The sequence below is a fragment of the Lithobates pipiens genome, unplaced genomic scaffold (assembly GCF_037356315.1).
Source record: "Lithobates pipiens isolate NorthernLeopardFrog02 unplaced genomic scaffold, aLitPip1_a1.2 Scaffold_8, whole genome shotgun sequence".
Classification (NCBI taxonomy): Eukaryota; Metazoa; Chordata; class Amphibia; order Anura; family Ranidae; genus Lithobates; species Lithobates pipiens.
This window is the reverse complement of record NW_027507903.1, coordinates 568,604,079-568,616,578: the sequence shown is the minus strand read 5'-3', so window position 1 is coordinate 568,616,578 and position 12,500 is coordinate 568,604,079. Positions and strand designations below refer to the sequence as shown.

The 12,500-nt window shown below is 45.9% G+C and overlaps 9 non-coding genes across 9 annotated transcripts; 1 reads left to right on the top strand and 8 right to left on the bottom strand.

The window, feature by feature from the left end:
* Positions 1-868: 868 nt before the first annotated feature.
* On the bottom strand, positions 869-940 carry TRNAE-UUC (transfer RNA glutamic acid (anticodon UUC)). Its single transcript has one exon. It is a non-coding gene; the product is annotated as a tRNA-Glu (tRNA).
* A 3,266-nt stretch (positions 941-4,206) lies between these two features.
* On the bottom strand, positions 4,207-4,278 carry TRNAE-UUC (transfer RNA glutamic acid (anticodon UUC)). The gene has a single exon. It is a non-coding gene; the product is annotated as a tRNA-Glu (tRNA).
* A 1,041-nt stretch (positions 4,279-5,319) lies between these two features.
* Positions 5,320-5,391, bottom strand: TRNAE-UUC (transfer RNA glutamic acid (anticodon UUC)). Its single transcript has one exon. It is a non-coding gene; the product is annotated as a tRNA-Glu (tRNA).
* A 1,041-nt stretch (positions 5,392-6,432) lies between these two features.
* On the bottom strand, positions 6,433-6,504 carry TRNAE-UUC (transfer RNA glutamic acid (anticodon UUC)). The gene has a single exon. It is a non-coding gene; the product is annotated as a tRNA-Glu (tRNA).
* A 1,041-nt stretch (positions 6,505-7,545) lies between these two features.
* Positions 7,546-7,617, bottom strand: TRNAE-UUC (transfer RNA glutamic acid (anticodon UUC)). Its single transcript has one exon. It is a non-coding gene; the product is annotated as a tRNA-Glu (tRNA).
* Positions 7,618-8,659: 1,042 nt separating this feature from the next.
* On the bottom strand, positions 8,660-8,731 carry TRNAE-UUC (transfer RNA glutamic acid (anticodon UUC)). Its single transcript has one exon. It is a non-coding gene; the product is annotated as a tRNA-Glu (tRNA).
* A 1,041-nt stretch (positions 8,732-9,772) lies between these two features.
* On the bottom strand, positions 9,773-9,844 carry TRNAE-UUC (transfer RNA glutamic acid (anticodon UUC)). Its single transcript has one exon. It is a non-coding gene; the product is annotated as a tRNA-Glu (tRNA).
* Positions 9,845-11,998: 2,154 nt separating this feature from the next.
* TRNAE-UUC (transfer RNA glutamic acid (anticodon UUC)) lies at positions 11,999-12,070 on the bottom strand. Its single transcript has one exon. It is a non-coding gene; the product is annotated as a tRNA-Glu (tRNA).
* Positions 12,071-12,190: 120 nt separating this feature from the next.
* Positions 12,191-12,263, top strand: TRNAM-CAU (transfer RNA methionine (anticodon CAU)). Its single transcript has one exon. It is a non-coding gene; the product is annotated as a tRNA-Met (tRNA).
* The last annotated feature ends 237 nt before the right edge of the window (positions 12,264-12,500 follow it).

Here is a 12,500-nt window from a genome sequence, read left to right as displayed (position 1 = left end):
TTCGATCCTCACACGGGGCACTACTCTCTGACCATTTTGTGAGCCTTGGGGTCCTTAATCTATGAAAAACACTACTCTTCATCCCTTAGGTCTTGTAGGAAACCATATGGATGGAACATTGACCGGAAGATCAAGCTTTCAGTGCTCTTTTGCCTTCCACCATATTCCACCCAGCTAAAATCTTTAGCTCTGCATCCAACAGACCTTGCAAGATACAATGTCTACTCATCCTGGAACAACAGAGGCATTTTCCATCTATGTGACATGCTTCCCTTAGTTTCATCACACAGAAAGAACAAAGCACCGAGGAATTCAAAAGGGCTTTTTCAAAGGTGTGGAAAAAAAAGATGATGTCTCTGTCAGAGAATGGTTTGCAGAAGATTGGCACATAGGTATTTGCCAATGCAAATGTGCAGAAGAGCGAGAACGGCCGAGAAACTTCATGTGCTAGTACGCATGTGCGTACGCTAAAGCGCACACAATGCGTGACAATTTCTGGTGCCCAGTGGCCTATTTAAAGCTAGCAGCATAAGCCATTAGTTGCTGGATGATCTTCAGCTTCCCCTGTGAGTTCCTGTGATCCTGATATTATTCATGTGTGAAAATTCATGTGCCAGTGCGCATATACGTACGCCAAAGCGCGTGCATGAGCCATTAGTTGCTGGATGAACTTCAGCTTGCCCTGTGAGTTCCTGTGTTCCTGATAGTATTTCATTTCCTGTCCTGACCCGGCTTGACCTGTCTTGTCTGCATCCCTGGCTTTGACCCTTGGTACTTTGACAACAAGGGAATGATTGGAGGTTACAATGGAAAAACAGCTTTGAGGTTTCAGCACTAGGAGTGTGTGGGTCGTTAAAAGGACTTGCATTTCCCATACCGGGAGTCGAACCCGGGCCGCCTGGGTGAAAACCAGGAATCCTAACCGCTAGACCATATGGGAAAACTAGCTGCCTTGTTTTGAGAAAAATAGAGAAAACCAAAGGGAAAAAAAGATGTGCCACCGCCATCAGCTTCCAAGTATGGTGGCCAGCTATGACACACATATCACTTTCACTAATTGGCCTTGTTAGCGCAGCAGGTAGCGCGTCAGTCTCATAATCTGAAGGTCGTGAGTTCGATCCTCACACGGGGCACTACTCTCTAACCATTTTGTGAGCCTTGGGGTCCTTAATCTATGAAAAACACTACTCTTCATCCCTTAGGTCTTGTAGGAAACCATATGGATGGAACATTGACCGGAAGATCAAGCTTTCAGTACTCTTTTGCCTTCCACCATATTCCACCCAGCTAAAATCTTTAGCTCTGCATCCAACAGACCTTGCAAGATACAATGTCTACTCATCCTGGAACAACAGAGGCATTTTCCATCTATGTGACATGCTTCCCTTAGTTTCATCACACAGAAAGAACAAAGCACCGAGGAATTCAAAAGGGCTTTTTCAAAGGTGTGGAAAAAAAAGATGATGTCTCTGTCAGAGAATGGTTTGCAGAAGATTGGCACATAGATATTTGCCAATGCAAATGTGCAGAAGAGCGAGAACGGCCGAGAAACTTCATGTGCTAGTACGCATGTGCGTACGCCAAAGCGCACACAATGCGTGACAATTTCAGGTGCCCAGTGGCCTATTTAAAGCTAGCAGCATAAGCCATTAGTTGCTGGATGATCTTCAGCTTCCCCTGTGAGTTCCTGTGATCCTGATATTATTCATGTGTGAAAATTCATGTGCCAGTGCGCATATACGTACGCCAAAGCGCGTGCATGAGCCATTAGTTGCTGGATGAACTTCAGCTTGCCCTGTGAGTTCCTGTGTTCCTGATAGTATTTCATTTCCTGTCCTGACCCGGCTTGACCTATCTTGTCTGCATCCCTTGCTTTGACCCTTGGTACTTTGACAACAAGGGAATGATTGGAGGTTACAATGGAAAAACAGCTTTGAGGTTTCAGCACTAGGAGTGTGCGGGTCGTTAAAAGGACTTGTATTTCCCATACCGGGAGTCGAACCCGGGCCGCCTGGGTGAAAACCAGGAATCCTAACCGCTAGACCATATGGCAAAACTAGCTGCCTTGTTTTGAGAAAAATAGAGAAAACCAAAGGGAAAAAAAGATGTGCCACCGCCATCAGCTTCCAAGTATGGTGGCCAGCTATGACACACATATCACTTTCACTAATTGGCCTCGTTAGCGCAGCAGGTAGCGCGTCAGTCTCATAATCTGAAGGTCGTGAGTTCGATCCTCACACGGGGCACTACTCTCTAACCATTTTGTGAGCCTTGGGGTCCTTAATCTATGAAAAAACTACTCTTCATCCCTTAGATCTTGTAGGAAACCATATGGATGGAAAATTGACCGGAAGATCAAGCTTTCAGTGCTCTTTTGCCTTCCATCATATTCCACCCAGCTAAAATCTTTAGCTCTGCATCCAACAGACCTTGCAAGATACAATGTCTACTCATCCTGGAACAACAGAGGCATTTTCCATCTATGTGACATGCTTCCCTTAGTTTCATCACACAGAAAGAACAAAGCACCGAGGAATTCAAAAGGGCTTTTTCAAAGGTGTGAAAAAAAAAGATGATGTCTCTGTCAGAGAATGGTTTGCAGAAGATTGGCACATAGATATTTGCCAATGCAAATGTGCAGAAGAGCGAGAACGGCCGAGAAACTTCATGTGCTAGCACGCATGTGCGTACGCTAAAGCGCACACAATGCGTGACATTTTCTGGTGCCCAGTGGCCTATTTAAAGCTAGCAGCATAAGCCATTAGTTGCTGGATGATCTTCAGCTTCCCCTGTGAGTTCCTGTGATCCTGATATTATTCATGTGTGAAAATTCATGTGCCAGTGCGCATATACGTACGCCAAAGCGCGTGCATGAGCCATTAGTTGCTGGATGAACTTCAGCTTGCCCTGTGAGTTCCTGTGTTCCTGATAGTATTTCATTTCCTGTCCTGACCCGGCTTGACCTGTCTTGTCTGCATCCCTGGCTTTGACCCTTGGTACTTTGACAACAAGGGAATGATTGGAGGTTACAATGGAAAAACAGCTTTGAGGTTTCAGCACTAGGAGTGTGTGGGTCGTTAAAAGGACTTGCATTTCCCATACCGGGAGTCAAAACCGGGCCGCCTGGGTGAAAACCAGGAATCCTAACCGCTAGACCATATGGGAAAACTAGCTGCCTTGTTTTGAGAAAAATAGAGAAAACCAAAGGGAAAAAAAGATGTGCCACCGCCATCAGCTTCCAAGTATGGTGGCCAGCTATGACACACATATCACTTTCACTAATTGGCCTTGTTAGCGCAGCAGGTAGCGCGTCAGTCTCATAATCTGAAGGTCGTGAGTTCGATCCTCACACGGGGCACTACTCTCTAACCATTTTGTGAGCCTTGGGGTCCTTAATCTATGAAAAACACTACTCTTCATCCCTTAGGTCTTGTAGGAAACCATATGGATGGAAAATTGACAGGAAGATCAAGCTTTCAGTGCTCTTTTGCCTTCCACCATATTCCACCCAGCTAAAATCTTTAGCTCTGCATCCAACAGACCTTGCAAGATACAATGTCTACTCATCCTGGAACAACAGAGGCATTTTCCATCTATGTGACATGCTTCCCTTAGTTTCATCACACAGAAAGAACAAAGCACCGAGGAATTCAAAAGGGCTTTTTCAAAGGTGTGGAAAAAAAAGATGATGTCTCTGTCAGAGAATGGTTTGCAGAAGATTGGCACATAGATATTTGCCAATGCAAATGTGCAGAAGAGCGAGAACGGCCGAGAAACTTCATGTGCTAGTACGCATGTGCGTACGCCAAAGCGCACACAATGCGTGACAATTTCAGGTGCCCAGTGGCCTATTTAAAGCTAGCAGCATAAGCCATTAGTTGCTGGATGATCTTCAGCTTCCCCTGTGAGTTCCTGTGATCCTGATATTATTCATGTGTGAAAATTCATGTGCCAGTGCGCATATACGTACGCCAAAGCGCGTGCATGAGCCATTAGTTGCTGGATGAACTTCAGCTTGCCCTGTGAGTTCCTGTGTTCCTGATAGTATTTCATTTCCTGTCCTGACCCGGCTTGACCTGTCTTGTCTGCATCCCTGGCTTTGACCCTTGGTACTTTGACAACAAGGGAATGATTGGAGGTTACAATGGAAAAACAGCTTTGAGGTTTCAGCACTAGGAGTGTGCGGGTCGTTAAAAGGACTTGCATTTCCCATACCGGGAGTCGAACCCGGGCCGCCTGGGTGAAAACCAGGAATCCTAACCGCTAGACCATATGGGAAAACTGGCTGCTTTGTTTTGAGAAAAATAGAGAAAACCAAAGGGAAAAAAAGATGTGCCACCGCCATCAGCTTCCAAGTATGGTGGCCAGCTATGACACACATATCCCTTTCACTAATTGGCCTCGTTAGCGCTGCAGGTAGCGCGTCAGTCTCATAATCTGAAGGTCGTGAGTTCGATCCTCACACGGGGCACTACTCTCTCACCATTTTGTGAGCCTTGGGGTCCTTAATCTATGAAAAACACTACTCTTCATCCCTTGGGTCTTGTAGGAAACCATATGGATGGAAAATTGACCGGAAGATCAAGCTTTCAGAGCTCTTTTGCCTTCCACCATATTCCACCCAGCTAAAATCTTTAGCTCTGCATCCAACAGACCTTGCAAGATACAATGTCTACTCATCCTGGAACAACAGAGGCATTTTCCATCTATGTGACATGCTTCCCTTAGTTTCATCACACAGAAAGAACAAAGCACCGAGGAATTCAAAAGGGCTTTTTCAAAGGTGTGGAAAAAAAAGATGATGTCTCTGTCAGAGAATGGTTTGCAGAAGATTGGCACATAGATATTTGCCAATGCAAATGTGCAGAAGAGCGAGAACGGCCGAGAAACTTCATGTGCTAGTACGCATGTGCGTACGCCAAAGCGCACACAATGCGTGACAATTTCTGGTGCCCAGTGGCCTATTTAAAGCTAGCAGCATAAGCCATTAGTTGCTGGATGATCTTCAGCTTCCCCTGTGAGTTCCTGTGATCCTGATATTATTCATGTGTGAAAATTCATGTGCCAGTGCGCATATACGTACACCAAAGCGCGTGCATGAGCCATTAGTTGCTGGATGAACTTCAGCTTGCCCTGTGAGTTCCTGTGTTCCTGATAGTATTTCATTTCCTGTCCTGACCCGGCTTGACCTGTCTTGTCTGCATCCCTGGCTTTGACCCTTGGTACTTTGACAACAAGGGAATGATTGGAGGTTACAATGGAAAAACAGCTTTGAGGTTTCAGCACTAGGAGTGTGCGGGTCGTTAAAAGGACTTGCATTTCCCATACCGGGAGTCGAACCCGGGCCACCTGGGTGAAAACCAGGAATCCTAACCGCTAGACCATATGGGAAAACTAGCTGCCTTGTTTTGAGAAAAATAGAGAAAACCAAAGGGAAAAAAAGATGTGCCACCGCCATCAGCTTCCAAGTATGGTGGCCAGCTATGACGCACATATCACTTTCACTAATTGGCCTCGTTAGCGCAGCAGGTAGCGCGTCAGTCTCATAATCTGAAGGTCGTGAGTTCGATCCTCACACGGGGCACTACTCTCTAACCATTTTGTGAGCCTTGGGGTCCTTAATCTATGAAAAACACTACTCTTCATCCCTTAGGTCTTGTAGGAAACCATATGGATGGAACATTGACCGGAAGATCAAGCTTTCAGTGCTCTTTTGCCTTCCACCATATTCCACCCAGCTAAAATCTTTAGCTCTGCATCCAACAGACCTTGCAAGATACAATGTCTACTCATCCTGGAACAACAGAGGCATTTTCCATCTATGTGACATGCTTCCCTTAGTTTCATCACACAGAAAGAACAAAGCACAGAGGAATTCAAAAGGGCTTTTTCAAAGGTGTGGAAAAAAAAGATGATGTCTCTGTCAGAGAATGGTTTGCAGAAGATTGGCACATAGATATTTGCCAATGCAAATGTGCAGAAGAGCGAGAACGGCCGAGAAACTTCATGTGCTAGTACGCATGTGCGTACGCCAAAGCGCACACAATGCGTGACAATTTCTGGTGCCCAGTGGCCTATTTAAAGCTAGCAGCATAAGCCATTAGTTGCTGGATGATCTTCAGCTTCCCCTGTGAGTTCCTGTGATCCTGATATTATTCATGTGTGAAAATTCATGTGCCAGTGCGCATATACGTACGCCAAAGCGCGTGCATGAGCCATTAGTTGCTGGATGAACTTCAGCTTGCCCTGTGAGTTCCTGTGTTCCTGATAGTATTTCATTTCCTGTCCTGACCCGGCTTGACCTGTCTTGTCTGCATCCCTGGCTTTGACCCTTGGTACTTTGACAACAAGGGAATGATTGGAGGTTACAATGGAAAAACAGCTTTGAGGTTTCAGCACTAGGAGTGTGCGGGTCGTTAAAAGGACTTGCATTTCCCATACCGGGAGTCGAACCCGGGCCGCCTGGGTGAAAACCAGGAATCCTAACCGCTAGACCATATGGGAAAACTGGCTGCTTTGTTTTGAGAAAAATAGAGAAAACCAAAGGGAAAAAAAGATGTGCCACCGCCATCAGCTTCCAAGTATGGTGGCCAGCTATGACACACATATCCCTTTCACTAATTGGCCTCGTTAGCGCAGCAGGTAGCGCGTCAGTCTCATAATCTGAAGGTCGTGAGTTCGATCCTCACACGGGGCACTACTCTCTCACCATTTTGTGAGCCTTGGGGTCCTTAATCTATGAAAAACACTACTCTTCATCCCTTGGGTCTTGTAGGAAACCATATGGATGGAAAATTGACCGGAAGATCAAGCTTTCAGAGCTCTTTTGCCTTCCACCATATTCCACCCAGCTAAAATCTTTAGCTCTGCATCCAACAGACCTTGCAAGATACAATGTCTACTCATCCTGGAACAACAGAGGCATTTTCCATCTATGTGACATGCTTCCCTTAGTTTCATCACACAGAAAGAACAAAGCACCGAGGAATTCAAAAGGGCTTTTTCAAAGGTGTGGAAAAAAAAGATGATGTCTCTGTCAGAGAATGGTTTGCAGAAGATTGGCACATAGATATTTGCCAATGCAAATGTGCAGAAGAGCGAGAACGGCCGAGAAACTTCATGTGCTAGTACGCATGTGCGTACGCCAAAGCGCACACAATGCGTGACAATTTCTGGTGCCCAGTGGCCTATTTAAAGCTAGCAGCATAAGCCATTAGTTGCTGGATGATCTTCAGCTTCCCCTGTGAGTTCCTGTGATCCTGATATTATTCATGTGTGAAAATTCATGTGCCAGTGCGCATATACGTACACCAAAGCGCGTGCATGAGCCATTAGTTGCTGGATGAACTTCAGCTTGCCCTGTGAGTTCCTGTGTTCCTGATAGTATTTCATTTCCTGTCCTGACCCGGCTTGACCTGTCTTGTCTGCATCCCTGGCTTTGACCCTTGGTACTTTGACAACAAGGGAATGATTGGAGGTTACAATGGAAAAACAGCTTTAAGGTTTCAGCACTAGGAGTGTGCGGGTCGTTAAAAGGACTTGCATTTCCCATACCGGGAGTCGAACCCGGGCCGCCTGGGTGAAAACCAGGAATCCTAACCGCTAGACCATATGGGAAAACTAGCTGCCTTGTTTTGAGAAAAATAGAGAAAACCAAAGGGAAAAAAAGATGTGCCACCGCCATCAGCTTCCAAGTATGGTGGCCAGCTATGACACACATATCACTTTCACTAATTGGCCTCGTTAGCGCAGCAGGTAGCACGTCAGTCTCATAATCTGAAGGTCGTGAGTTCGATCCTCACACGGGGCACTACTCTCTAACCGTTTTGTGAGCCTTGGGGTCCTTAATCTATGAAAAACACTACTCTTCATCCCTTAGGTCTTGTAGGAAACCATATGGATGGAAAATTGACCGCAAGATCAAGCTTTCAGTGCTCTTTTGCCTTCCACCATATTCCACCCAGCTAAAATCTTTAGCTCTGCATCCAACAGACCTTGCAAGATACAATGTCTACTCATCCTGGAACAACAGAGGCATTTTCCATCTATGTGACATGCTTCCCTTAGTTTCATCACACAGAAAGAACAAAGCACCGAGGAATTCAAAAGGGCTTTTTCAAAGGTGTGGAAAAAAAAAGATGATGTCTCTGTCAGAGAATGGTTTGCAGAAGATTGGCACATAGATATTTGCCAATGCAAATGTGCAGAAGAGCGAGAACGGCCGAGAAACTTCATGTGCTAGTACGCATGTGCGTACGCCAAAGCGCACACAATGCGTGACAATTTCTGGTGCCCAGTGGCCTATTTAAAGCTAGCAGCATAAGCCATTAGTTGCTGGATGATCTTCAGCTTCCCCTGTGAGTTCCTGTGATCCTGATATTATTCATGTGTGAAAATTCATGTGCCAGTGCGCATATACGTACGCCAAAGCGCGTGCATGAGCCATTAGTTGCTGGATGAACTTCAGCTTGCCCTGTGAGTTCCTGTGTTCCTGATAGTATTTCATTTCCTGTCCTGACCCGGCTTGACCTGTCTTGTCTGCATCCCTGGCTTTGACCCTTGGTACTTTGACAACAAGGGAATGATTGGAGGTTACAATGGAAAAACAGCTTTGAGGTTTCAGCACTAGGAGTGTGCGGGTCGTTAAAAGGACTTGCATTTCCCATACCGGGAGTCGAACCCGGGCCGCCTGGGTGAAAACCAGGAATCCTAACCGCTAGACCATATGGGAAAACTAGCTGCCTTGTTTTGAGAAAAATAGAGAAAACCAAAGGGAAAAAAAGATGTGCCACCGCCATCAGCTTCCAAGTATGGTGGCCAGCTATGACACACATATCACTTTCACTAATTGGCCTCGTTAGCGCAGCAGGTAGCGCGTCAGTCTCATAATCTGAAGGTCGTGAGTTCGATCCTCACATGGGGCACTACTCTCTAACCATTTTGTGAGCCTTGGGGTCCTTAATCTATGAAAAACACTACTCTTCATCCCTTAGGTCTTGTAGGAAACCATATGGATGGAAAATTGACCGGAAGATCAAGCTTTCAGTGCTCTTTTGCCATCCACCATATTCCACCCAGCTAAAATCTTTAGCTCTGCATCCAACAGACCTTGCAAGATACAATGTCTACTCATCCTGGAACAACAGAGGCATTTTCCATCTATGTGACATGCTTCCCTTAGTTTCATCACACAGAAAGAACAAAGCACCGAGGAATTCAAAAGGGCTTTTTCAAAGGTGTGGAAAAAAAAGATGATGTCTCTGTCAGAGAATGGTTTGCAGAAGATTGGCACATAGATATTTGCCAATGCAAATGTGCAGAAGAGCGAGAACGGCCGAGAAACTTCATGTGCTAGTACGCATGTGCGTACGCCAAAGCGCACACAATGCGTGACAATTTCTGGTGCCCAGTGGCCTATTTAAAGCTAGCAGCATAAGCCATTAGTTGCTGGATGATCTTCAGCTTCCCCTGTGAGTTCCTGTGATCCTGATATTATTCATGTGTGAAAATTCATGTGCCAGTGCGCATATACGTACGCCAAAGCGCGTGCATGAGCCATTAGTTGCTGGGTGAACTTCAGCTTGCCCTGTGAGTTCCTGTGTTCCTGATAGTATTTCATTTCCTGTCCTGACCCGGCTTGACCTGTCTTGTCTGCATCCCTGGCTTTGACCCTTGGTACTTTGACAACAAGGGAATGATTGGAGGTTACAATGGAAAAACAGCTTTGAGGTTTCAGCACTAGGAGTGTGCGGGTCGTTAAAAGGACTTGCATTTCCCATACCGGGAGTCGAACCCGGGCCGCCTGGGTGAAAACCAGGAATCCTAACCGCTAGACCATATGGGAAAACTAGCTGCCTTGTTTTGAGAAAAATAGAGAAAACCAAACGGAAAAAAAGATGTGCCACCGCCATCAGCTTCCAAGTATGGTGGCCAGCTATGACATACATATCACTTTCACTAATTGGCCTCGTTAGCGCAGCAGGTAGCGCGTCAGTCTCATAATCTGAAGGTCGTGAGTTCGATCCTCACACGGGGCACTACTCTCTAACCATTTTGTGAGCCTTGGGGTCCTTAATCTATGAAAAACACTACTCTTCATCCCTTAGGTCTTGTAGGAAACCATATGGATGGAACATTGACCGCAAGATCAAGCTTTCAGTGCTCTTTTGCCTTCCACCATATTCCACCCAGCTAAAATCTTTAGCTCTGCATCCAACAGACCTTGCAAGATACAATGTCTACTCATCCTGGAACAACAGAGGCATTTTCCATCTATGTGACATGCTTCCCTTAGTTTCATCACACAGAAAGAACAAAGCACCGAGGAATTCAAAAGGGCTTTTTCAAAGGTGTGCAAAAAAAAGATGATGTCTCTGTCAGAGAATGGTTTGCAGAAGATTGGCACATAGATATTTGCCAATGCAAATGTGCAGAAGAGCGAGAACGGCCGAGAAACTTCATGTGCTAGTACGCATGTGCGTACGCCAAAGCGCACACAATGCGTGACAATTTCTGGTGCCCAGTGGCCTATTTAAAGCTAGCAGCATAAGCCATTAGTTGCTGGATGATCTTCAGCTTCCCCTGTGAGTTCCTGTGATCCTGATATTATTCATGTGTGAAAATTCATGTGCCAGTGCGCATATACGTACGCCAAAGCGCGTGCATGAGCCATTAGTTGCTGGATGAACTTCAGCTTGCCCTGTGAGTTCCTGTGTTCCTGATAGTATTTCATTTCCTGTCCTGACCCGGCTTGACCTGTCTTGTCTGCATCCCTGGCTTTGACCCTTGGTACTTTGACAACAAGGGAATGATTGGAGGTTACAATGGAAAAACAGCTTTGAGGTTTCAGCACTAGGAGTGTGTGGGTCGTTAAAAGGACTTGCATTTCCCATACCGGGAGTCAAAACCGGGCCGCCTGGGTGAAAACCAGGAATCCTAACCGCTAGACCATATGGGAAAACTAGCTGCCTTGTTTTGAGAAAAATAGAGAAAACCAAAGGGAAAAAAAGATGTGCCACCGCCATCAGCTTCCAAGTATGGTGGCCAGCTATGACACACATATCACTTTCACTAATTGGCCTTGTTAGCGCAGCAGGTAGCGCGTCAGTCTCATAATCTGAAGGTCGTGAGTTCGATCCTCACACGGGGCACTACTCTCTAACCATTTTGTGAGCCTTGGGGTCCTTAATCTATGAAAAACACTACTCTTCATCCCTTAGGTCTTGTAGGAAACCATATGGATGGAACATTGACCGGAAGATCAAGCTTTCAGTGCTCTTTTGCCTTCCACCATATTCCACCCAGCTAAAATCTTTAGCTCTGCATCCAACAGACCTTGCAAGATACAATGTCTACTCATCCTGGAACAACAGAGGCATTTTCCATCTATGTGACATGCTTCCCTTAGTTTCATCACACAGAAAGAACAAAGCACAGAGGAATTCAAAAGGGCTTTTTCAAAGGTGTGGAAAAAAAAGATGATGTCTCTGTCAGAGAATGGTTTGCAGAAGATTGGCACATAGATATTTGCCAATGCAAATGTGCAGAAGAGCGAGAACGGCCGAGAAACTTCATGTGCTAGTACGCATGTGCGTACGCCAAAGCGCACACAATGCGTGACAATTTCTGGTGCCCAGTGGCCTATTTAAAGCTAGCAGCATAAGCCATTAGTTGCTGGATGATCTTCAGCTTCCCCTGTGAGTTCCTGTGATCCTGATATTATTCATGTGTGAAAATTCATGTGCCAGTGCGCATATACGTACGCCAAAGCGCGTGCATGAGCCATTAGTTGCTGGATGAACTTCAGCTTGCCCTGTGAGTTCCTGTGTTCCTGATAGTATTTCATTTCCTGTCCTGACCCGGCTTGACCTGTCTTGTCTGCATCCCTGGCTTTGACCCTTGGTACTTTGACAACAAGGGAATGATTGGAGGTTACAATGGAAAAACAGCTTTGAGGTTTCAGCACTAGGAGTGTGCGGGTCGTTAAAAGGACTTGCATTTCCCATACCGGGAGTCGAACCCGGGCCGCCTGGGTGAAAACCAGGAATCCTAACCGCTAGACCATATGGGAAAACTGGCTGCTTTGTTTTGAGAAAAATAGAGAAAACCAAAGGGAAAAAAAGATGTGCCACCGCCATCAGCTTCCAAGTATGGTGGCCAGCTATGACACACATATCCCTTTCACTAATTGGCCTCGTTAGCGCAGCAGGTAGCGCGTCAGTCTCATAATCTGAAGGTCGTGAGTTCGATCCTCACACGGGGCACTACTCTCTCACCATTTTGTGAGCCTTGGGGTCCTTAATCTATGAAAAACACTACTCTTCATCCCTTGGGTCTTGTAGGAAACCATATGGATGGAAAATTGACCGGAAGATCAAGCTTTCAGAGCTCTTTTGCCTTCCACCATATTCCACCCAGCTAAAATCTTTAGCTCTGCATCCAACAGACCTTGCAAGATACAATGTCTACTCATCCTGGAACAACAGAGGCATTTTCCATCT